At 40.2% G+C, this 22,567-nt stretch overlaps 1 protein-coding gene across 23 annotated transcripts in view; it reads left to right on the forward strand.

Annotated features, from left to right (window-relative positions):
- The window catches only part of LOC307194899 (uncharacterized protein), a gene marked incomplete at its 5' end in the record, with an annotated part of 247,522 nt that overhangs the window by 148,841 nt on the left and 76,114 nt on the right, over window positions 1-22,567 (forward strand). The window lies entirely within an intron of this gene.

A 22,567-nucleotide genomic window follows, 5' to 3' on the forward strand; every position in this document is an offset into this window, starting at 1 on the left:
TAACATAAAAATGAATAATATGATTGTGTCCTTTAAGAAAAAATTCTAGATTTTATTGATATTTAAAAAAATTCATACCCAGGATGTAGTCTTCTCATTTTAAAATGTATGATGAGCATTCCATTCTTTCAGACCTGACAGTGGAGTCTTTGGATTTGAATGTGTAACCTTAATAGGAAACAGAGGCCTTTTGCATGGGAAACTTGTGCCAGGGAGGGCCTCCTCCCATCCAGCTGGTCTGGTAAGCAGTGTGTTGAGCAAGGTGAGCCTGCTCTCTTCCCTGTTATTCAAGCAGGAACTTGTTTTAACTGTGCTTCCCTCATTAGGCAGACCAGTGGCCTGTTGGGGGCTGAGTGCATGAGGAAATAAAAGTACTATGTAGGACTTGGCCTACAACCTTAAACCTGTTTTCAGGCAGACTACATGACAGGTGATGGAAGGGCAGTAGGAATGGGTGGAGAGGAAAATATTTTCCTGGGAGGAGGAAATGAGGGCCTAAGTCCCTAATAAGTTGAGAGAATGAAGCCTCTTATCTGTAGACTGATGGGTTGCTCTGCTGGGCCTGTGCCTCAGAGATAGATGTGCAATTGTGTGCGTGCAGTATGTTTATAGGCTAGCACTGCAGCTGTCTGTGTGTCTCTGTCCTTGTGCCTTCAGCTTCTTGCCTCTGTTCCACAGGGCATCTTAATGTCTGGCTGCTGCCCAGCTCAGTTTGCTTGCCAGCCCCCTTCCTGCTCTCCCATCTTGTTTCTGTTAGTGGGCTTGGATATTTGATTAAAGAGCTCTGAGAAAAATCCATTTTTTTATTCATCAACCCCCAAAATTCCTCTGATTGTCTCTGTCCTTCTTATGAAACCTGGTCCCAGAAGACTTGATAACCTGGCTTGCACTGAGGAGGCACAGTCCCAAAGTGTTTGCATTTTAAGAGGCAACAAAGCTTCTTGTCAAACGAAGCGATCTCTAATTGTATAGTTTTAGGCATCAGTAGAAAGACGCTTTGGAGAAGTTTGCAGGGAGAGATCTTATTGGTGTTTAGAATTTTAATTTAATAAATAAATCACCATTTCCTATCTGTAAAACGCAGATTACAATAATAGTATCTATACAAAAGAATTTTTGAGGTATAAAGTGAGAAAGTGCATATGTCTAGCCCCGTGCCACGTACAAAAGTAAGTGATTGATAAATGTCTGCTGCTACTGCTGCTGCTGCTGCTGCTGTGGCTTCAATTATTCAGCTTTGCCTCTGCACTGGGCAGTGGGCCAGGCAATGGGGAGACCACCAAATACAATAAGGACAGAATCATTCTCTAGACCCCCCAGGAGCTCAACCTAAGGAGAGATCATTTGCATTTGGACAGCTTAGTTCACTCCCCCCAAAAATGTTCTCTTACATATTACCTCACTTAACTCTTATTTTTTGCCAGGTATGTGTAATTTTCTTAGTTTCCAAGAGACCAAGAGATTCCAAATGACTTGCCCAAGGTCCACACCCAACGTGGAACAGATTTTTTTAAGTGAACATGACTCAAAGCTATGTATATCACAGCACAATACATTCATTACAAATAATCCTTACCACATTACTGAACTCGGGGCCATGGGAGGGGAGGACCAATGAAACCAAGAGAAAACTCAGCAAAATTTTTTACTCAAAGCAGGCAGCTGAGTTATGGTTCAGAAAGTATGACCAATGTAAATGTAACATGATAATAGGAAATCATCAAAAATGCTTCTTAAAACTGAGATTTTATTCATGCTGTTACATTGGAAGAGCCACGTGCCAGTCTCTCTCTCTCTCCTCCTCACTTTGTGTGTGTGTGGTGGAGGTTAGTAGAGGGATACTCAGCATGAGTAGACAAATAAGCTTCATGTTGCAGTATATCCTTCATAAAAGTGAGGACTTGATTAATTCAAGAGCACACCTGTCATTTTAATTATGATTCTGTCAATAAATTTTAGTGCCTGTGAGAGGTGCTGAAGTGAAATTACATTTCACCTTTCCTGGCAGAGTAATGAAAGAGGACGAACTCTTCAGTCACTGACTCTATCCCCCTTGCTTCCACGTGGAACCTAGATACCAGAAGCCGGGATCTAATTAAATTGTGTGCTTTGTTCCTACATATTTCATGGCTTTTGCTCCTATTGAGTATGAGATCTATTTTTCTATTTAATGGTTAACTGGTTATGGCTAACATATACCATTATATTTTCGTGGCTCATTTTGGCAACCCAAGATTTGATCTTCTCTTAAAGATCACTCTATTGCTCAGTCCCCTTGAGGGTGGAAAGGTGACCATGATGGTGATAGAGGAGGAGACTGCTGAGGGGAAAGAAATTTTCCAGCAAGTTTGGGGTAGAGACATCTGGGTCCTTCATTACGGCATTTGAGGAGCTCTGAGAGTGCAGCCCTGAGCCCCGCTGGACTGGGAAGTGGTGGCAGTGGGGTATCCACTACAGAACCCCCCCCTCCAAACACACATATAGTGTAGGTGGGCATTCCTCATTGCATGGCTTCAGGCTCTGTCCTGCTGCCCTTCCACAAATTCTGTGAACTGGCTAATATCCTTTAATGTGTTCCTTCCTTATTTAAACCTAGCCTAGTCCCTTACCTACAGTCTGTGGATTGCTCTGTAGCAGTTAAAAAGAACTTGATGGGTTATACACACTGACATGGAATCCCCAAACCATTATTATGTGATAAAAGCAAAATGCAGTATCACCAAACAAAATGGCACATTTCTTCATGTATGTATACATTTGTAAATGTGTAGAGAACTTCTGAGAGACTACAGACGCAAATAATAATAGTGGCCACCTCTGGGGAAAGGGGTGGGAGAAATACGTGTAGACTTGTGTCTTTTACTCTGTACACTTTTTCTTGTATTTTTTACAAAAAGAGTGTTTTCAAGTATTGTTTATGTACTCAACACAGCAAAACAAAATGAAAAGGAAATTTGCATCACACACTCAAGTACTGCATCAAGATATTTCCCAATTGCTTCCATTTCTTTCAAATGACAAGGTCACTTCATTTAGGCAGTCTCTGCCTATATGAAGTCAATCAACATCTTTGCTAGGGCCTTGTGCATATCAGCTTGAAATTGTGTATTGGGAAGAGTCCAATGGACCTATCTGGTAACAAATATAAGGAATTCTCAGGAAGGGATTATCTGGTGGTATCATGGCTAGTCTCCCACATTAAGAGAGTACATTGACAAAAATCTGTCTGTCATTTATGTTTCTTAACATAAATTTCAAAATTTAGAAATTATATATCCCAGAGCACAGTTGGGGTAGAGGCTATACCACTACCCCAAAACAGTACCGTTGCCCAAAATAATTCTTCAAAACCACTCAATTTAGCCTATTTAATAGTCCTTTGATATTTAAAATAAAAATGGTGAAGCACTTTTTAGTGGTTAGGCATTGTTTTAGCTTCTTTTAATTCATTAATTCTCTTAATCTTTACTGTAGCTCATAGAGATAGATAATATATCCTGAGGCTGTGGATGCTGGGCTGAAGTAAGTAACCTGGCCAAGATGACACATCCAAGAAATGGCACAGGCAGGATTTCAAACCAAATCTCATGGGGCTCCAGAGCCCATGGTGTTACATGAAGAGAGATGACACAGATTTTCACCCTCAAAAAAATACACAAAATGCATTCCTGCCAAAAATGGTAAACTGAATCTAATCAAGAGAAAGCAAACCAAACTGAGGGACATCCTTCAAAACAAGTGAAATATACGCTTTAAAAATATCAATGTCATGAAAGACAAAAGCTGGGGAAATGTTCCAAATAAAAGGAGGCTAAAGAGACGTGACAGCTAAACACAATGTGTTATACTGGCAGGGGAGAATGTTATAAAAATGCTACTGGGACACCTGTCAAAATTAAGCACAGAATGCATTTTAGATGATAGTATTAAATCAACATCAAATTTCCTGAATTTAATCTTAGTCATTATGATTATGAAGGAAAATATCCTTGCTTTTAGGAGAAACATTTCTTTCATTATTCATAAGACTGATCACTTCTAACGTACCTACAGATTACTTGTAATTCTTTTATGAATATCTTGTTGTTATCTTTGGGCAATTTAAAAATGAGGGTATGGTATGACTAGATTGATTTCAATTTGTTTTTATTTATTTTTTTAATGGAATTTATTGCCTGCATATTGATTCGATCATGGAACTAAGGAAAGAATTGGAACAACCAGGCTGGAGGAAGAAAGAACTAGCATTTGATAATGTCATTTTTTAAAGATTTGGTGGATTTCTTTAGTATGAACCGCCTGGCCCTTTAATCATTAACTGCTCTCTGTAAGGGCTATGACTACATTTTACCTCATTAAGTACCAATTACACTCTTAGTTTTCAAACATGACATTTGTGCCTAAATTCAAACTGTTAAGTTTATACTAAAAATGCATTAGTTTGCTTTTTTTTTTTTTTGGTGATACGCGGGCCTCTCACTGTTGTGGCCTCTCCCGTTGCGGAGCACAGGTTCTGGATGCGCAGGCTCAGCGGCCATGGCTCACGGGCCCAGCCGCTCCACGGCATGTGGGATCTTCCTGGACCGAGGCACGAACCCGTGTCCCCTGCGTCGGCAGGCGAACTCTCAACCACTGCGCCACCAGGGAAGCCCCCCATTAGTTTGCTTTTAATTTAAAGCCTATGGACTTAAACTATTTTAAGGGTAAAAGAAAGAAAATCCCATTACAAAATTGTAACTTAAATGGCTGTGGTAAGGCAGGGGAGGTAAGCCAAGTCCTGTAAATATAATCTTCTGTGGCTCACCCTGAGGAATATTTCTCCACGAGGCCAGACCTGGCTAAGACCCCTCCTTGGTAGTCCAGCAGTGCTTCTCTGGCACTTACTTAAAACATTTGATCATCTTGTCAGGGACCATTATGGGTGTCTTGTCTACCCCATGAACTGTGTGTTTTCCAATGAAAGACACTGAGACATTTCCTTTGATCTCCATTGTCTAACCTAGTGCCTGGCATTCAGATGGAGGTCTATAAATATTTAGTGAATTAATCTAAATTTCTTTTTTAAAAAACATGTCCATGTGCACTATGTGTGTCTCTGTGTCTATATCTAAAAGTCGGGGTTTAGGTAGAATTCTAATAAGTGCGTCTAGTTTCATGCCCTACAGTAGGACAAAAAATTGGAACAAAAAATGAGCATATGTAGTCTGCTTCTAGAAGAGAACATTCACAGCAGCAATAAGTAAAACCCTAACAGAGATGAGAGAAAGAAAACTAGGAAAAGTATGATTCTGGAGATACTCACTGTAATTTATGTCTATAAGGACAATGCTGATTCACCAAAAGATGATTAGATTGTACTCCATATACTCTGGTTTAGCAGGCAGCAAAATATATAAAGTTTTAAAAGTCAAAAGAAAAATGTTATAGAACATTAAAATTGTGGGAGGTTTTTTTTGGACATGTCATCCCTGTCCAAAGTTTAATAGATGGGCAACAGCTATATGTGCTTTTTATTACTTGTTTTTACTGAACACTCATATGGTTCCTGCTTTTTTTTTCTTTTTAAAAAATTTTTATTGAAATATAGTTAATTTACAATGTTGTGTTAGTTTCAGTTATACATATATATAAATATTCTTTTTTTACCTTCTTTTCCATTATAGGGTATTACAAGATATTGAGTATGGTTCTCTGTGCTACACCATAGGTCCTTGTTGGTTCTTTATTTTACATATAGTAGTGTATATTTTAATCCCAAATTCCTAATTTATCCCTCCTCCCCTCCCCTTTGGTGACCATAAGTTTGTTTTCTATGTCTATGAGTCTATTTCTGTTTTGTAAATAAATTCATTGGTATCATTTGTTTAGATTCCACATATAAGTGATATATGATGTTTGTCTTTGGCTTACTTCACTTAGTATGATAATCTCTAGGTCCATCCACGTTGCTGCAAATGGCGTTACTTCATTCTTTTTTATGGCTGAGTAATATTCCATTGTGTATATATTTTTATATATGTGTGTGTATATATATGTGTGTGTGTGTGTGTATACACACACACACACCACATCTTCTTTATCCATTCATCTGTTGATGGACACTTAAGTTGCTTCCATGTCCTGGTTATTGTAAATAATGCTACAATGAACACTGGGGTGCATGTGTCTTTTCAAATTATGTTTTTCTCTGGATATATGCCCAGGATTGGGATTGCAGGATCATATGGTAGCTCTATTTTCAGTTTTTTAAGGAACCTCCATACTGTGGTTCCTGCTTTTAATTTTAAAGCAGATGAATTAGAACATTTTGTATTTCTGCCTTCCAGAAAGATCCCACAAAACAATGAATTACTTTTGTGGCCCTCGACCAAGTTTTGTCAGAAATGAAACATGACTTCCCTCAGGCATCTTTGCAACCTCCCTGAGAAGGGATGAAAGAGATGGGCCACCTCCTCCCCCTCCTCCCCCCCCACACACCCAGTCTGTAAACACTGCAGCCACCTGCATAGCAGAGGCAGGTCAGAAAAAAAGGCTTTCCAGCCTTCAGTCCTCTTCCTACACTGCTAGCTCCCGGCCTCCAGACTTCCCGAAGGATGACATTCTGGGTACAAGCAGCCTTTGTCAGTCTCCACCGGCACAGGAAGTAAACACCTGGGAGTCACTGGGGTAACAGATACAGAAGCACCAACATTTGGCTGCAGAGCAGGTCATCCAAACAGCTTCACGGGGTCTCAGTGGGCCTCTGCCTGCATTTCCAGCGCAGCACAGCATGAAGTCCTTGGCCATGTCTAAATTTTCAGAGCTTGGAAACAACTGTCCTGGCCACCGAGTTCCTAATTCCTTTGGCCAGAGGTCTTATCCTGAACTCCCTGACTCTGGGGTCCAAGGCTTCCAGCTTTCAAGGATTCCACACTGCTGCCCCCAGCCCAGCCATTCCTGCTAGCTGGTTCACCGGCTCCCGCTCAGCTCTCAGAGCCCCACCAGGGAAATTGGGGCGTTGACAGACTCTTTGGGTTCTGCCCAGTTTCTCAGTGCTTGGCTCCTCTCAGGAATACAGCCTCATCCTCCCCAGCAAATCCACCCTCTCTGCTTTGCCAGAGGTCTGTGCACTGCACTGATTTGTCTGTGTTTTAAGACAGAACCATAAACTGTTTCACTCATTCACTTAAAAAATTTTAAAGACAAAGTTTGTGAGACTTGTGGGAAGAAAACAAAAACAGAACCTACATTTGGGTCTACATTTTGGCCATTGTTATGAAGAAAAATATGAGGAAGGAAAAAGAAGGTAACAGAAGAAGAGAAAGGGGTCAGGACAGGTTAAAAAGACATAAAAAGATTAAGATGGCAAGGCAGAGAAGAGCAGACATTAAATAATTGAAAAAGAAAGAACCATACACCTGCAGACTAGACATGCTGATGGAAAGAGAGTCAGAGAGAGAGAGAGAGAAAGCCACAGAAAAACAAAATACTGTCCACAGAAGGAGAGCAGTTCCCTGAGGACAGGTACTATGTCTGTTTGCTGCTCTTTTCTCCAGAGCCAAGCACAGTGCCTGACATAGAGTAGATAGACAATAAATAATTGTTGACTGAATAAATGGAAAAGTGAGACAAAGAAACACATAGAAGGCAACAGATAGGAGTCTGTGTAGTCATTAAGTACAGGTGGACCTGAGTTCAGATATTGGTTTTGTATCTTCAGATTTTTGTGATTTGGGGTAATCTACTCATTACTTTTAATAGTTTTGCATCTCGATATCTTAATATGTCAAAACAAACTATGTTCCAGATATTTCGCTATTTTTTTTGTATATCCAAACCACCCTTCCATGCTCTGCTTTGTGTCTCTGGGGCTGTGACTCTTGCAGACCACATTCTGGCTTTGCCAACTGGCTGAGAAGGAAGAAGGGATTTGTTCCTCCTGCCTGCTTCCTGTTCCTTTTTAAATGACTAATACATTCTCTGTCTCCTACCTGGATCCTGACTGAAACAGGGTAACACCAACTTCATGGAATTGTGAGGCTAGGTGTAGAAAGCGCTTAGAATATGGCCTGGCTGTATTAACCCAATAACTGTGAACTGTATAATACATAGAGACACAGCAGCACATTTGGACAGTAATACTGAAGGTGACACAGATGGGCTTTCACGGAGCAGTACCTTACCTTTATGACCTTTGAAGACTTTGACAGGTGTGCTCTGCCTTTACAGCTCCAGGCACAGATAAAGTAACCAAGTCAGATATCATATGTCATTGAATCTAAGACACCACTGATTGTCAAACACACCATTAATTCTGTGTATCACTAAGAAAATAAAAAATCACTACCAATTAAGCTATGGTATATTATAGTTTGTGAGGCTCATTCTGATATTAGAAATATTAAAATGGGGAAAAAAATGTGTGCCTTAGAATTGATGAAACATGGTATAGTCAGCCCTCTGTATCTGCGGGTACCACAACAATGTATTCGGTCAACTGTGGATCAAAAGAAATTTTTTTTAATTCCAGAAAGATCCAAAAAGCAAAACTTTAATTTGCTGTGTGCAGGTAACTATTTACATAGCATTTACATTGTATTACTATAAGTAATTTAGAGATGACTTAAAGTATATGAGAGGATGTGCATAGGTTATATGCAAATACTACACCATTTTATACAAAGGACTTGAGAATCCATGGATTTTGGTCTCCATGGAAGGTTTTGGAACCAATCCCCTATGGATAACAAGGGACAACTGTATTTACATTAAACTATGGTGAACTTCAGGTAACCCTCGAATGGATCTATAGTCATTCTTTATTTCTACCTCTATGCCAACATTAAAAATACATACCCACAAGCAATTAGGAAAGGTGAAGAAGAAGAAAAGCATGTCCTGGCCCTGTATGGATCCTCATTCGAGGGTCCCTGAGGAAGCCAACAATTGGAAATTGGCCCCAACAAAATAGATCTTTCCTTTGGTTTAGTCTGCCTCTTTCTGTTTTGTTTTGGTTTGGTTTTTAATAGATCTTTATTGGGGTACAATTGCTTCACAATACTGTGTTAGTTTCTGTTGCATAACAAAGCAAATCAGCCATATGCATACACATGTCCCCATATACCCTCCCTCTTGAGCCTCACTCCCATCCTCCCTATCCCACCCCTCTAGGTCATCACAAAGCACCGAGCTGATCTCCCTGTGCTATGCTGCTGCTTCCCACCAGCCAACTATTTTACATTTGGTAGTGTATGTATGTTGATGCTACTTTCACTTCGCCCCAGCTTCGCCCTCCCAACCCATGTCCTCAAGTCCATTTTCTATGTCTACCTCTTTATTCCTGCCCTGCAACTAGGTTCATCAGTACCATTTATTTTTTTTTTAGATTCCATATATATGCGTTAGCATGTGGTATTTGTTTTTCTCTTTCTGACTTACTTCACTCTGTATGACAGACTCTAGGTACATCCACCTCACTACAAATAACTCAGTTAAGTTTCTTTTTATTTCTGAGTAATATTCCATTGTATATATGTGCCACATCTAACATTTAGGTTGGTTCCATGTCCTAGCTATCGTAAATAGTGCTGCAGTGAACATTGTGGTACATGTCTCTTTTTGAATTATGGTTTTCTCAGGGTATATGCCCAGTAGTGGGATTGCTGGGTCATATGGTAGTTCTATTTTTAGTTTTTTAAGGAACCTCCATACTGTTTTCCATAGTGGTTGTATCAATTTACATTCCCACCAATAGTGCAGGAGGGTTCCCTTTTCACCACACCCTTTCCAGCACTTATTGTTTCTAGATTTTTTGGTAATGGCCATTCTGACTGGTGTGAGGTGATACCTCATTGTAGTTTTGATTTGCATTTCTCTAATAATTAGTGATGTTGAGCATCTTTTCATGTGCCTCTTGACCATCTGTATGTCTTCCTTAGTGAAATGTCTGTTTAGGTCTTCTGCCCATTTAACTGGATTGTTTGTTCTTTTGATATTGAGCTCCATGAGCTGTTTGTATATTTTGGAGATTAATCCTTTATCCATTGTTTCATTTACAAATATTTTTTCCCATTCTGAGAGTTGTCTTTTTATCTTGTTTATGGTTTCCTTTGCTGTGCAAAAGCTTTTAACTTTAAGTCCCATTTGTTTGTTTTTACTTCCGTTACTCTAGGAGGTGGGTCATAAAAGATCTTGCTGTGGTTTATGTCAAAGAGTGTTTTTCCTCTGTTTTCCTCTAAGAGTTTTATAGTGTCTGGTCTTACATTTAAGTCTTTAATCCATTTTAAGCTTATTTTTGTGTATGGTGTTAGGTAGTGTTCTAATTTCATTCTTTTACATGTAGCTGTCCAGTTTTCCCAGCACCACTTATTGAAGAGACTGTCTTTTCTCCATTGTATGTTCTTGCCTCCTTTGTGGTAAATTAGGTGCCCATATGTGCGTGGGTTTATCTCTGGGCATTCTGTCTTGCACCATTAATCTATATTTCTGTTTCTGTGCCAGTACCATACTGTCTTGATTACTGTAGCTTTGTGGTATAGTTTGAAGTCAGGGAGCCTGATTCCTCCAGCTCTGTTTTTCTTTCTCAAGATTGCTTTGCCTATTCAGAGTCTTTTGTGTTTCCATACGAATTGTAAAATTTTTTGTTCTAATTCTGTGAAGAATGCCATTGGTAGTTTGATAGGGATTGCATTTAATCTGTAGATTGCTATGGGTAGTATACTCATTTTCACAATATTGATTCTTCCAATCCAAGAACATGGTATATATTTCTCCATCTGTTTATGTCATCTTTGATTTCTTTCATCAGTGTTTTATAGTTTTCTGATTACAGGTCTTTCACTTCCTTAGTCAGGTTTATTCCTAGATGTTTTATTCTTTTTGTTGCAATGGTAAATGGGAGTGTTTCCTTAATTTCTCTTTCTGATTTTTTGTTTTTGGTGTATAGGAATGCCAGAGATTTCTGTGCATTAATTTTGTATCCTGCAACCTTACCAAATTCATTGATTAGTTCTAGTAGTTTTGTGGTGGCATCTTTAGGATTTTCTATGTATAGTATCGTGTCATCTGTAAACAGTGACAGTTTTACTTCTTTTTTTTCCAATTTGTATTCCTTTTATTTCTTTTTCTTCTCTGATTGCTGTGGCTAGGACTTCCAAAATTATGTTGAATAAGAGTGGCAAGAGTGGACCTCCTTGTCTTGTTCCTGATCTTACTGGAAATGCTTTCAGTTTTTCACTATTGAGTATGATGCTTGCTGTGGTTTTGTCATATATGGCCTTCATTATGCTGAGGTAGTTTCCCTCTATGCCCATTTTCTGGAGAATTTTTATCATAAATTGGTGTTGAATTTTGTCAGAAGCTTTTTCTGCATCTATTGAGATGATCATATGGGTTTTATTGCTTAATTTGTTAATGTGGTGTATCACATAGATTGATTTGTGTATACTGAAGAATCCTTGCATCCCTGGGATAAATCCCACTTCATCATGGTCTATGATCCTTTTAATGTGCTGTTGGATTCTGTTTGCTAGTACTTTGTTCAGGATTTTTGCCTCTATGTTCATCAGTGATATTGGTCTGTAATTTTCTTTTTTTGTGATATATTTTTCTGGTTTTGGTATGAGGGTGATGGTGGCTCTGTAGAATGAATTTGGGTGTGTTTTTCCCTCTGCAATTTTTTCGAAGAGTTTGAGAAGGATCAGTGTTAGCTCTTCTCTAAATGTTTGATAGAATTTGCCTGTGAAACCATCTGGTCCTGGGCTTTTGCTTGTTGGAAGATTTTTAATTGTGGTTTCAATTTCATTACTTGTGATAGGTCTATTTATATTTTCTAATTCTTCCTGGTTCAGTCTCGGAAAATTGTACCTTTCCAAGAATTTGTTCATTTCTTCATGGTTGTCCATTTTATTGGCATATAGTTGTTTGTAGTAGTCTCTTAATATCCTTTGTATTTCTGCAGTGTCAGTTGTGATTTCTTCTTTTTCATTTCCAATTTTATTGATTTGTGTCCTCTCCCTTTTTTTCTTGATGAGTTTGGCTAAGGGTTTATCCATTTTGTTTACCTTCTCGAACCAGCTTTTAGTTTTCTTGTTCTTTGCTATTGTTTTCTTTGTTTCTATTTCGTTTATTTCTGCTCTGCTCTTTATGATTTCTTTCCTTTTACTGACTTTGGGTTTTCTTTGTTCTTCTTTCTCTGGTTGTTTTAAGTGTAGGGTTAGATTGTTTATTTGAGATTTTTCTTGTTTCTTGAGGTGAGATTGTATTGCTATAAACGTCCCCCTTAGAACTGCTTTTGCTGCATCCCATAGGTTTGGGGTCGTCAGGTTTTCATTGTCATTTGTTTCTATGTATTTTTTTATTTCTTCTTTGATTTCTGTAGTGATCTCTTGGTCATTTAGTAGTGCACTGTTTAACGTCCACAGTTTTTTTTCTGTAATTGATTTCCAATCTCATAGTGTTGTGGTCAGAAAAGATGCTTGATATGATTTCAATTTTCTTAAATTTTCCGAGGCTTGATTTGTGACCCAAGATGTGATCTATCCTGGAGAATGTTCTGTGTGCAATTGAGAAGAAAGTGTATTCTGCCACTTTTGGGTGGAATGTTCTATAAATATCAATTAGATCTATCTGGTCTGTTGTATCATTTAAAGCTTGTGTTTCCTTATTTGTTTTCTGTTTGGATGATCTGTTCATTGGTGTAAGTGGGGTGTTAAAGTCCCCTACTATTATTGTGTTAATGTCAGTTTTTCCCTTCATGGTTGTTAGCATTTGCCTTATGTATTGAGGTGCTCCTGTGTTGGGTGCATAAACATTTATAATTGCTATATCTTCTTCTTGGATTGATCCTTTGATCATTATGTAGTGTCCCTCCTTATCTCTTGTAACAGTCTTTATTTTAAAGTCTATTTTATCTGATACAAGTATTGCTACCCCAGCTTTCTTTTGATTTCCATTTGCATGGAATATCTTTTTCCATCCCTTCACTTTCAGTCTGTATGTGTCCCTAGGTCTGAAGTGGGTCTCTTGTAGACAGCATATATATGGGTCTTGCTTTTGTGTCCATTCAACCAGTCTGTGTCTTTTGGTTGGGGCATTTAGTCCATTTACATTTCAGGTTATTATCGATATGTATGTTCCTATTACCATTTTATTAATTGTTTTGGTGGGTTTTAGGGGGTCTTTTTCTTCTCTTGTGTTTCCCACCTAGAGAAGTTTCTTTAGCATTTGTTGTAGAGCTGGTTTGGTGGTGCTGAATTCTCTTAGCTTTTGCTTATCTGAAAAGCTTTTGACTTCTCCATCGAATCTGAATGAGATCCTTGCTGGGTAGAGTAATCTTGGTTGTAGGTTTTTCTCTTTCATCACTTTAAGTATATCCTGCCACTCCCTTCAGGCCTGTAGAGTTTCCACTGAAAAATCAGCTGATAACCTTATGGGGATTCCTTTGTATGTTATTTTTTGTTTCTCCCTTGCTGCTTTTAATATTTTTTTCTTTGAATTTAATTTTTGTTAGAGTGATTAATATGTGCCTTTGTTTTTCCTAGGGTTTGTCCTGTATGGGACTCTGTGCTTCCTGGACTTGGGTGACTATTTCCTTTCCCATGTTAGGGAAGTTTTCCACTATAATCTCTTCAAATATTTTCTCAGACACTTTCTTTTTCTCTTCTTCTTCTGGGACCCCTGTAATTCGAATGTTGGTGCATTTAGTGTTGTCCCAGAGGTCTCTGAGATTGTCTTCAATTCTTTTCATTCTTTTTTCTTTATTCTTTTCATTCTTTTTTCTTTATTCGGCAGTTATTTCCACCATTTTGTCTTCCAGCTCACTTATTCGTTCTTCTGCCTCAGTTATTCTGTTATTGATTCCTTCTAGTGTATTTTTCATTTCAGTTATTGTGTTGTTCATCTCTGGTTTGTTTGTTCAATTCTTCTAGATCTTTGTTAAACATTTCTTGTATTTTCTCAATCCATGCCTCCATTCTATTTCCAAGATTCTGGATCATCTTTACTATCATTACTCTGAATTCTTTTTCAGGTAGATTGCCTGTTTCCTCTTCATTTATTTGGTCTTGAAGGTTTTTACCTTGCTCCTTCTTCTGTGATGTGTTTTTTTGCCATCTCATTTTTTTTTTTTTAATGAGTGGGATTTTGTTTCTGTCTTATTGATTGTTTGACCTGAGGCTTCCAACACTGGGCTTTGTAGGCTATTGGGTAGAGCTGGGTCTTGGTGCTGAGATGAGGAACTCCGTGAGACCTCACTCTGGTGAATATTCCTTGGGGTCTGAGGTTCTCTCTTAGTCCAGTGGTTCAGACTCAGAGCTCCCACTGCAGGAGCTTTGGCCTGACTCCAGGCTCATGAACCAAGATCCCACAAGCCCTGGGGTGGCAAAAAAACAAACAACAACAAAGTAAAAAATAAAATTAGACTAGGAAACTAACAGATATGTTAGGAAGAATATAGAAACAAAAATATAGATGAATCAACAACTGGAAGGCACATCAGTACCACAAGAGTATAAAAGAGGAGAGGGAAAAGAAATAAAAAAGCGGAGGGGGAAAGGCCTTGGCTGTGGAGGGTGGGACCTAAGCAAGGGCGAGGTTTGGGCAGTGGGCAGGGCCAATGCTCAGGACCCCCAGGGCTGAAAAAGGCCCTGAGGGCTGTGGGGGGTGGGGCTTAGGCTCAAGGAACAGAAGGGGTCCAGGCATGCCCCTCCGCCTCCCCCCATCTCAGAGGGCAGGGGACCTCACCTGGGACCCCAGCAGGCTTCCTGGGCTCCAGTAAGCGGGGCAAATGCCCTCCTCTCCTCTCCTGCTCCTCTGGTCTGGGAGGGCCCCTCCCGCCCACCTCTCCTGATCTCCCTGGCCTCCCTCCTATGCCCCCAGGACCCACGTGTCCTGGAGGGGGCTTTGGAAGGCAGGGGATCAGCCTGGGAGCTTGGCAGGCACCCCATGCCTGAGTGGGCCAGGTGATCAGCCTCCGCTCCTCTCTTGCTCCTCCCAGAGGGCCCCTCCTGCCTGCCTCTTCTGATCTGCCTGGCCTCAGGGGCCCTGATCCTGTCTGGCCTCCATTTCTTCTCCCCCCTCAGTCCCCCTATGTCCTACCGGTTCACTTTGGGGTTCCTCCCGTCTCCTTGGGCGTCAGAGCCCCCCTCCAGCGGCTGGCAGGCGCCCTAGTGTGGGGAGATGCTAATTGCGTATCTTCCCACACCGCCATCTTTAGTCTGCCTGTTTTAACCAAGGACTTACCTACGTCACCCAACAAAGCCTTGCAGTTTTAAGAGCAAAATAACCTAGCACACAAACCACAGACAAATCAGAAGTTTGTTTTCTGTTCAAACTGAGAAGGAATGAGAACCTAAAATGGAAAGTGTCCTTGCTTATTAGCATGACCAATGGTTTGAACTAAAATTATCCTCTGTTCAGAACACTCTGTGGGCTTTTATGCATCATGCTTAAGCTTCAGTCCAAGTATGTTTCTAGAGTATAGTTATAATCAGAAAAACAAGGAATGCAAAAATAACACTTTATGAGTCAATGGATTTCCTGCCGCAAATAAGTTCTTACTCTAGCTGGCACTGCACAGCCCTGATTACATTGGGAAACAGCCTGGAATTGACTCCACATCACGCAGATTCAAGACCACCTGTCTCCATATAAAATCATGGACCACAAAAAAGTGATGAATTGATGGAACACAGGGAAGGTGTGAGGAAGCAAAAGAGAGGGATGAGTGTGAAACTGATTGGCACTTGCTTTGAAGAAGAAAGGTGACTAAATGAAAGCTCTTCAGACAGTTTTCATTGACCGGGGTTCATTTTCTTTCATTTTCACACAGTGGTCAAACAGGGAACTGCAATTCATGTCTTTCCCTGCCTCCAGCCTCTGACTTGATCTGAAAGTGGAAAATCGGGGTGGAGCCTTAGCCTCTTCTACAGCTCTGTTCACTCTGTGGGCAACCCTTGTTTACAAATCCTTGCTATGCCTCTCTGTCTCAGCTTGCAAATTTTTTCCTAAGATGTGTAAAGAAGAAAATTCATCCTCAACATATATGAATATTGGAAAGAGGAAAGTGTGGGCTGCAAAAGGGGGAGGAAAGGGACCTAGTGGGCCAGTGTGGAAGTGCTTGTTTCATGGAGATAAGCTTCTCTCTCAGAAAGCCTAAACAAATTGCTGGAAGAACACCGAGAAGAGGCACAGAGAGGGAGGTAGATTAATCAGGTGTTGTATGATGTGTCCTGTGTATTGCATATTTACTATGTAACTAGCATTGTGGTGGACACTGGAGATGCAAAGGCCAATAAGAGAATTCTAGCCTCTAGGAGCTCACAATCTAATCAATGTGTAAACAGTAAACCCAATACTTTCCAAAAATAAAAGCAGAATTGATGAGTCAGGACCCACAAGAATAACAGAGGAGGAAGTTAATTAAGAGGCAGTCAAGCCAGGACCTTTGCACTTGTAATTCTCTCTGGTTGGATTCTCTCTCCTGAGATATCTTCATGGCTTACCCTTTCAGCCATGCTCAGAAAAGGGCCAGCATCAGGAAAAAAGGATAAGATGGGTGAATCTATAGGGTCTGTGGCATCCCTAAGATCTTCTGATCAAAGACCAAATGTACCAAATCTCTTACCATATTAATCAACAACTTCTTTGCTCACAGCACTTATTTTCCCCATGTGTGTGTCAGCTTTCCCCTGTGCTAAATCTCTTATAGGTGATCAGTATTTCTGATCATGTATTCTCATGTAAGGCCCTAACAGAAACTAAGTGAGTCCTCTCCTTGGTGACTCAATAACAATCATGGTCCCTCTGTGCAGTAAGACTTGGCCCCCGGAGCTCCAGGCTGCAGTTCAGTAGTGAGGCTCTCAGTGGAAATGAAGGACAATGACATGCTGACGTTGGCTGGCATGGCTCACAAGAACCAAAGGTTGAAGTTTTAAGAATTTTGTAAACCAGTTGATGACACATTTTGTAGCTTGAAATCAGCCATGGTGGGAGTATTGAAACCATAGAAATTAGCCAACAGTACACATCAGGTCTTCTTTTCCTTGGTTGTTATGTATTTACTAGCACACCATTGCTAAGGATGATCCTTCTAAATTGCAGGGAACAGCTTTGACCAAATGGTTCCTTTAGCAAAAACAAGACAAAACTTGTAAAAGGGGACAGAGATCAGTATCCTTTTTGATCCTGAGCAAGGACGAAAGCCCTCACATGCTCCATGCTCAACAACTGCCTGAAGCAGAGGTTGGCAAACTTTGTAAAGGGCCAGATAGTCAATATTTTCAGCCTTGCAGGTCATCTGGTCACTATTGCTACTATTCAACTCTGCCTTTGTAGCACAAAAACAACCAAAGACAATGTGTAAATGTTGGGTATGGCTGTGTTCCAACAGAATTTTATTTATGGACACTGAAATTTGAATTTCATATCATTTTCATGTGTCACAAAATATTATTCTTCTTTTGATCTCTTTTCAATCATTTATAGTTGTAAACTCCATTCTCAACTCACCAGTTATACAAAATCAGGTAGTGGGCTGGATTTGGCCCATGGGCTGTAGTTTGCCTAATTATACAAAGTATATCCCAGGGGCTATACTTTGCCTTGAAGTATAATATTGTATAATAAAATAGTGTTGAAGAAGGAAAAGATGATTGCCAGGTCTCAATGAATAGAAATAAGAACTCTCATTATTGAGTAGTGTATGTACCAAGTGCTATCCTAAGAGATTTATATACATTCACTCATTTACTCCTTAACATGATCCAAAAATAAACACTGTTATTGAGGTTTAGGGAAGAAAAATACCATGACCAAAGTCACACAGTGGGAACATGGCAGAGATGGCTGGGGTTTCAACCCATTTTTCCCTAATTTGAAACTTGTACTTTTAGCCTATGCCACCCCTGTTTGAAATCCAGGGTCTTGTGTGCAGGAAGTAATGTGGAGTACTTACCACCAATTCATATATTTACCCTCCTTCAGCCAGTCGCTTGCAGCTACTCCCTCTTTCATTCTTTTCTCCCCATTCACAGGCCCTAGAAGCCATCCAACAGACTTATCCCAGAAGAACAATAAGATGAGCAAAGTCACTTGCAACTTTATCTTTTTTTAAGAACTCCATAAAATATGGAAATAGGTTGAGTAGCACTTACAATATATTTTCAAAAAATCAGGCTAAAAAGAGGCATCTGGGTTGTGTGAGAATGGAAGCAGAGACCCTGGCTGGACTTCGCCCTTGACTGGGAGGACAAAGCTAGGAGTTTTGCTTCACACCATTTCAAAGAAGGGAAAGAAAACTAATTCTTGAGAGGACAGTGACTCCTGGCGGGAAAAAAATTATTGTATGTGTGTATGCGTGTGTATTTATGGAAGTAATATTCATAAATAGGAAGAAAACATAAATTATAAGGTTAAATTATTCCTAGGAGATTAAATGTCATAATTTCTGTAATTATCTTACCACTACTTTAGTGAAAAAGAATTCAGATGAAGCAAATTTAAAATGTTAATTTTTAATTTTTTTATTTAATTTTTTTGGCTGTGTTGGGTCTTTGTTGCTGCGCCTGGGCTTTCTTTAGTTGCGGTGAGTGGGGCCTACTCTTCATTGCGGTGCGCGGGCTTCTCATTGTGTTGGCTTCTCGTTGCGGAGCTCAGGCTCTAGGCGCTTCAGTAGTTGTGGCTCATGGGCTGTAGAGCGCAGGCTCAGTAGTTGTGACGCACAGTCTTAGTTGCTCCGCAGCATGTGGGATCTTCCCAGACCAGGGCTTGAACCCATGTCCCCTGCATTGGCAGGAGGATTCTTAACCACTGCGCCATCAGGGAAGTCCTAAAATGTTAACATTCTTAGATCTAAGTGAAATGTTTCACTATTAACAAAACATTTTTAAATGCCTAAAACAGATAGTATGACTGAATAACAGATTTTTATGTAGAACATAAATAACTGTTTAGCTTGAGTTCTAAGATAAACCAGAGGGATGGTGACCTGGGTACAATTGAGTTGTGTCCTGACAATGATTTTCCAGTTTAGGTCAGCCCTGACCACAGATGATCCTTCACTTGGCCATTAATTTTACTCAGCTTTGAAACAAGCCCAATCTGTCCTTGCCAATAAAACTCAGAAATCCAGGCACACAGTTAAAGGAAACTTTGGTTCAACCGTGAAGACCAGGCTAAACATTCACTGGTTTATGGAGAAAGCTGATTTGTCTCCTTGAGAAGCGAGCTCTTTAGATAATAAAATGCCGTGCCTGCTTATCCTTGAAAAAGGTCAAGCTACCGGTGATGGAGTCCAGGCTTCAAACAAAGAACCAGATGTCAGAATGGTAATGATCAAGAAGACGGATGGTATCTAGTGCTGCTGAGAATTTGGGGAAACAGGTACAAGCATGCACTTTTGGTGGGAGTGTAAATTGGTGCAATCTTCCTAGGGGAAAATTTGGCAACATGTAGAAAAGCCTTTTTGAAGTCTTTGACTTAGAAGTTCCACCCCTAGAAACTTACCCTAAGCCAATAGTTGGATAAATGTGTTAGGATGAACAAACAGGATGTTAGCTGCTGGCGACTTTACGGTACTGATAAATTTGAAATGACACAAACGTAGTCATTTAAGAATTTGGGGGCTTCCCTGGTGGCGCAGTGGTTGAGAGTCCGCCTGCCGATGCAGGGGACGCGGGTTCGTGCCCTGGTCTGGGAAGATCCCACATGCCGCGGAGCGGCTGGGCCCGTGAGCCATGGCCGCTGAGCCTGTGCGTCCGGAGCCTGTGCTCCGCAACGGGAGAGGCCACAACAGTGAGAGGCCCGCGCACCACAAAAAAAAAAAAAAAAAAAAGAATTTAGTTAAATAATTTGACATATCTACGCAATGAAAACCATGAAGCCATTAACTAGAATGATATGGATATATATTTATAGACATGAAAATATAGATTTATATGTTGCTAAGTGGGGAAAAAACTATGTGTCCTCTGATTCTATGTGGGGTGTGTGTGTGTGTGTGTGCACACAGAGAAAAAAATCTGAACAGTACAATTTTTACAGCAGTTATTTCTCAGCCTAATTTTAAGCTTTATATTTTTCTGTACTTTCTGAATTCTCAGGAATGAGCATGTATTATATATTTTAGAAAAAAAATTTACATAAGAAAAAATTCCCTAAGAACTAGTGATATCTGGTTGTCCTCTTCCTTTAGTTTTAACCCTCTAGTTAAAATTAATTCTGATCCTGCTTTTTTCGTGACATCTGCTAGTTGGACCTCTACCTCAGGCTTCTCAGAGGTTGAGATGTTCAGGCCATTTCCATTTTTTTAGGCCCTTAGCATATATATATATATATATATATATATATATATGCAACCTAGTAAGGGCCCAATACCACATCATGGTGCTGTGGTTTCTCTGTTGCCTGAAGAACCAAAGTTCTAGAAATAGTGATTTGGGAGCTGTGACAAGATGACAATGTCAGTGATGGGGAACCACAGGGCGAGAGGTGGACCAAGGAGCATTAGACACTTGCCTATGTTCAGAGAAACATACAAAAACAGATCTAGACCAAGACCACACCTGCACTAATGTGGCCTCAAGCTCCAAACTGAAAGCAGGAGTTAGGTCAACTTTTCTACATAACTGAGAGACTAGGCCCTGCCCACATGCTACATTTGAATGATTGGGCAGGCAAGGCTTCAGCATTCTCAGCAAGACAGAGATGGATCACTCACAGTGATTTCCTGGGGCAGAACCAGCTGAGCCAACAGCAGCAACATTCCTTGTTTTGCCAAATTCCCCTGTAAGCTGGACAGGAGCAGACACTGGGAACTCAGAGTACTCAAGCAGTTACCATGGGCAACTGAGCAAGGGTGACCATCACGGAAGAAGAAACAAATTTAAGATACTCCAAAGCACCTCTGCAAGACATGTGATCTATAGGTGGCATCAGGAATGGGCACAACACGCAGACAAGTCTGGCAAGTGGTGCCACAGACAGGGTAAATGCTCTGGAAAACAATTTTGTTTGTTTACTTTTGAACATTCTGTTCAGTGACATCAGTGTCCACACAAGACTTCTCCCTTATTTTACTTATAAATTAATTTATGTAATAAATTATGTTATTAAATAATTGTTACATAAATTAATTTCCATTTATTCCCACCACCACCCTCATGCTCCTTTCACCATAGACAGTCATTTTAATGCGTTTAGTATGGATATTTTTATTTGCAGGTGTGTTTGCAGAATGCATAATGTTTTGTGTTCATGGATTTTTTTTTTTTTTTTTTTTTTTGGCTGCACTATGTGGCTTGCGGGATCTTAATTCCCTGATCAGGGATTGAACCCATGCCCTTAGCAGTGAAAGTGCAGAGTCCTAACCACTGGACCACCAGGGAATTCCCCATGGATTTTTAAGTTACATAAATGGTTATGTTAACCATCTCATTCTGTTTTCTACCTCTTCCTCTAAATCACTAAATATTAGTCTATTAATATTAGCTATATGTTGCTATATTCCCTATCGCTGTATGTATATCTATTGCTGTATGAATATATAATCCATTTTTCCTAACTGCCATCTCATGCCCAGTCATGTGCCTCCACGCTTTACCCATCTGCTTTACCAGGGATAGACAGACACTCACAAATAATATTGCAATTAACACCATTGTATATGTCCTCTTATGGACCTATGTGAGAATATCCCTGGCACATATACCCAGGAGTTATATTGTAGGAACGCTGAATGTATGTATACTTAATTTGACTAAATTCTGCAAGATTGCTTATCAGAATGGCTGCACCAACCTCTACTTGCATTAGCACTGTGTAAAAATTCCTCTCTCCACATCCCCAGGGCAGGAACCATTTATAAGAGGTAGGTCTCCATATGGAGGAGCCCTTCCGTTTTAGATTATGGACTTTTTGTGTCTTGCTCCCACACTGAATGCCTGAGCACAGCACTTGAGGAACTCTTGGGAGTTGGTACTGAGAATACTCGTTGCTTGGGCGCCCTGGAAGAAAGGTGGATTAATGTGTCTCACTGCTGTTCAGTCTTATTGAGTGCCTACTAAGTGCAAAGCTCCATGCTAATGAATAAAATCTCATGGGGTCTGTGCCTTTTTTTGGATTTGGGAATTCGTGGGAAAGAATGACATTAATTCAAATTCCGACAAATAAATAACCACAAGCATGCAGTGTTAGTAATAAGAATGTCAGGATGCCGTGGGGAACCTTACCTAAACAAGAATGAAAGTGCCTTGACAGAGGGAGTTTTCAATACTGTACCTTAGCTTCCAGAAGAGTACTTGACACTGGTTGGCCCTCATTAAATATTTGCTGAATAAATGACTAAAAGAATAGAAGGTCAAGGTTCGGGTAAGGCCTTCCTAAGAACATAATGTTTGAACCAAGCCTTGGAAGGTGAGCAAGGGTTTTAGTCAGAGCAAGGTGATGGTGGTGGTGGTAGTGGTGGTAGTACCAGGACCTCTCCCAGGTAGAGAGTTGGGGAAGGGTACATAATGACAGCAACAACTGAACCCATCTGTGTAAATACCCTCACATTCCAAAGGGAATGCCCATCCCTCTTCTCAGCAAAGCT

Source organism: Stenella coeruleoalba (genome assembly GCF_951394435.1).
Source record: "Stenella coeruleoalba genome assembly, chromosome: 11".
Taxonomy (NCBI): domain Eukaryota; kingdom Metazoa; phylum Chordata; class Mammalia; order Artiodactyla; family Delphinidae; genus Stenella; species Stenella coeruleoalba.